Below are 4,216 nucleotides of genomic sequence, written 5' to 3'. Positions count from 1 at the left end.
TGAACACCAGAAATTAGATAAATAAAATAAAATTGTCACCTGATAAAGTTCTAATATACAAAATATACATATTGAAAAAAAGAAAACAGAAAAACAAAGCAATAATTATCATCGGATAAAGGTCGAGTACCCAAAATATACATATTGAACATACTTGGATAAATAAAGCAAAAAATCCTCATTAAATAAAAGTCTAATATCACAAATATACTTATTGAACACAAGAATTAAATAAAACAAAAATTCTCATCTGATCAAGGTCTAATATCCAAAATTACATATTGAACACAAGAAATCAAATAAATAAAGCAAAAATTGTCACAGGGTAAAGGTCTAATATCCAAATTACACATATTGAACACAAGAAGTCAGATAAACAAAAATTCTAATCTGAAAAGGACTAATATCCAAAATATACATGTTGAATCCAAGAAATCAGGTAAATAAAACAAAAATTTTCATCCTATAAAACTTTAATATCCAAAATATACATATTGAACACAAGATATTAAATAAAAGAAAAATTCTCATCTCATAAAGGTCTAATATCCAAAATACATATTGAACACCAGAAATCAGAAAAATAAAACAAAAATTATCATTAGATAAAGGTCTAATATCTAAAATATACATATTGAACACAAGAAATCAGGTAAATAGAACAAATATTGTCATCAGATAAAGGTCTAATATCCAAAATATACATATGGAACTCAAGAAATCAAATAAATAAAACAAAAAAATCTCATCTGATAAAAGTCTAATATCCAAAATATTTTCATTTAACACAATAAATTAAATAAAACAAAAATTCTCATTTTTTAAAGGTCTAATATCAAAAATATACACATTGAACACTGGAAATCAGATAAATAAAACAAAAATTCTCATCTGATAAACGTCTAATATCAAAAATATACACATTGATCCTAAGAAGTCAGATAAATAAAAAAAAAATCATTTGATAATGTTCTAATACCCAAAGTATACACATTGAACATGATAACATAAATAAAATAAAAAATTATCACATGATAAATTTCTAGTATCCAAAATATATATACAGAACACAAGAAATTAATTAAAACAAAATTTCTCATCTGATAAAGGTCTAATATCCAAAATATACATATTGAACACAATAAATAATATAAATAAAATGAAAATTCTCATCTGATAGAGGTCTACTATCCCTAATATACTTTTTGAACACAGATATTAAATGAAACAAAAATTCTCATATGATAAAGGTCTACTATCCCAAACATACACATCAAACATAATTAGATAAATAAAAAAATTCTCACCTAATAAAGGTCTAATATCAGAAATATACATATTGTACACAAGACGTCAGATAAATAAAACAAAAATTTGCATCTGATAAAGTTCTAATATTCAAAATATACATAACGAACACAAGAAATCAGATAAATAAAACAAAACTTCTCATCTGATAAAGGACTAAGCCAAAATATAAATACTGAACACTAGAAATCAGATAAATAAAACAGAAATCCTCATCTGATAAATGTAACATAATTAGATAAATTAAACAAAAATCCTAATCTGATAAACTTCTAATGTTGAAAATTACATATTGAACTCAAGAAATTAAATAAAACAAAAATTTTAATCTGATAAAGATCTAGTATCCAATATATATATATATATATATATATATATATATATATATATATATTAAACACAAGAAATCATATACACAACACAAAAACTCTCATCTGATAAAGATTTAATAACCAAAATATACATATTGAATGCAAAAAATTAAATAAAACAAAAATTCTCACCTAATAAATGTCTATATGCAAAATATACATATTAAAAATGAGAAATCAGATTTCAAATCTTGAGCTGTTTCCCTCAAATATTTAATTGCTTTCTCTTGGCTTTCAAGGGATTTACTGATTGCTTCCCATTTTTGTTTGACTTTTCCTCTAATTCTTTAAGGGAATTTTTCATTTCCTCTTTAAAGATCTCTAACATCTTCTTAAGATCATTTTTTAAGGTCGATTTCTTCTGTTTCCTCTGTTTTGGGATGTTCAGGTCTTGCTGGTGTAGGTTCTGATGGAACCATGGTGTGTTTTTTGTTGTTGACTGTACTTTTGCACTGGCCTCTATCCATCTCTTTCTCCACTTGGTGCAAGCGGTGTCTGTGTCTGAGGGAGGCTCTCTCAGTTGGATCAATAATCTGGGAGCTCTTGGTCCATTGGGTTCTGATGGACTGTTTGTCTCAGGGAGAAGCTCTTAGTCCAATTGGCCCTTGTGGGCTCTGTCTCAGGGAATAGTTGTAATCTTGGCACACAGGTGGGTTGGGAGGGGTGGGACTTGTGAGTTACAAGGTCTGGTGGGGGATGGTGGAAGTCTGAACTGCCTGCAGTAGGTCTGCCTGCTGACTGGCCGAAACTGGGACTGCAATGGGTAGTGGTGTAGGGGTGCAGGGTTGTGCCCCTGGGCCCAATCCTAGGGTCTGGGGTGTTCAGGATTGAGGATAAAGACTCACCTCTTAGTCCAATCGGGTCTTGGCCATCTCTGTCTCAGGGAACAGTTGCAGTCTTGAAGAATGGGTGGGATGGGGGGAGGTGGGGCTTGGTTACAGGGTCTCATGGGGGATGGTGGTAGTCTGATCTGCCTGCAGGTCTGCTGCACGACTGAAATGGAGACAAAGAAGACACAAACTGAGGAAATGCTGGAAGTGTAAATCTGAATAAATGAACAGGAACTACAAATGCAAGCATAACCAACAGAGTGCAAGAGATGGAAGAGTGGATCTCTGGTGTTGAAGATATGGTAGAGGAAATAGATTCATCAGTCAAAGAAAACACTAAAGCCAACAAAGTCATGACCCAAAATGTCCAAGAAATTTGGGACACCATAAAAAGACCAAACCTAAGAATAATAGGGATAGAAGAACGAAAAGAATACCAACTCAAAGGCACAGAAAATATATTCAACAAAATCATAGAAGAAAACTTTCACAACATAAAGAAGGAAAACGCCTATAAAGATACCTTTATCAGATGAGAATTCTTCTTTTGTCTGATTTCTTGTGTTCAATAAGTATATTTTTATATTAGACCATTATCAGAACAGAAGTTTTGTTTAATTTCTTGTGTTCAATAAATACATTTTTCATGTTAAACCTTTATCACATGAGAATTTTGTTTTGTTTTTCTGATTTCTTGTGTTTTTTGTATATTTTGAATACTAGGCCTTTATCAGGTTAGAATTCTTGATTTATTTATCTGATACCATGTGTTCAGTATCATGTTTTGGATATTAGTTCTTTCTCAGGTGAGAATTTTTGTTTTATTTAATCTCTTGTGTTTAATACATATATTTTTGATATTAGACCTTTATCAGATGAGAATTTTTGTTTTATTTATCTGATTTCTTGTGTTCAATATATATACTTGTCATTAGATCTTGATCAGATGAGAAATTTTGTTTTATTTATCTGGTATCCTGTTTTCAATATCTATGTTTTGGATATTAGACTTTTTTTTTTAGTTTTTTTTTTTCAAAACAAGGTTTCCCTGTGTAGCTTTGCGCCTTTCCTGGAACTCACTTTGTAGACCAGGCTGGCCTCGAACTCATAGAGATCCGCCTGGCTCTGCCTCCCGAGTGCTGGGATTAAAGGCGTGTGCCACCACCGCACGGCTTGGATATTAGACTTTTATCCAATGAGAATTTTTGTTTTCATTTATCTAAATATGTTCAATATGTATATTTGAATATTAGACCTACCTCTAATAATTGTTGTTTTCTTCTCATTTATTTTGTTGAATATGTGTATTTTGGATATTAAAATTTTATCACATGAAAAATTTTTTTTTGTTTATCTGATTTCCTTTGTTCAAACTGTATAGTTGGATATTAAACTTCTATCAAATGAGAATTTTCCTTTTATTTATCTGATTTCTTGTGTTCACTATGTATATTTTTGATATCAGACCTTTATCAGATGAGAATTTTTGTTTTATTTACCTAATTATGTTCAATATATATATTTTGGATATAAGACTGATTTCAGAGGAGAATTTTTGTTTTATGTGTACGATTTCTTTTATTCAATATGTATATTTTGAATATTAGGCCTTTATCAGATGAGAATTTTTGTCTTATTTAATTTCTTGTGCTTAGTATGTATATTTTGGACATTATACCATTAACGGATGAGAATTTTTATTTTATT

At 29.9% G+C, this 4,216-nt stretch overlaps 1 long non-coding RNA gene across 1 annotated transcript; it reads right to left on the bottom strand.

Moving 5' to 3' along the window:
* Positions 1–1,870: 1,870 nt before the first annotated feature.
* LOC131901163 (uncharacterized) lies at positions 1,871–2,800 on the bottom strand. The gene is made up of 2 exons (XR_009376406.1): positions 2,525–2,800; positions 1,871–2,180 (listed from the first exon to the last, which is right to left on the bottom strand). It is a non-coding gene; the product is annotated as an uncharacterized LOC131901163 (long non-coding RNA).
* Between the last annotated feature and the right edge of the window lie 1,416 nt (positions 2,801–4,216).

Source organism: Peromyscus eremicus, unplaced genomic scaffold (genome assembly GCF_949786415.1).
Source record: "Peromyscus eremicus unplaced genomic scaffold, PerEre_H2_v1 PerEre#2#chrX_unloc_4, whole genome shotgun sequence".
NCBI lineage: Eukaryota > Metazoa > Chordata > Mammalia > Rodentia > Cricetidae > Peromyscus > Peromyscus eremicus.
Note: the sequence above shows the minus strand (reverse complement) of the source record. Positions and strands in the feature narration are given on the sequence as shown.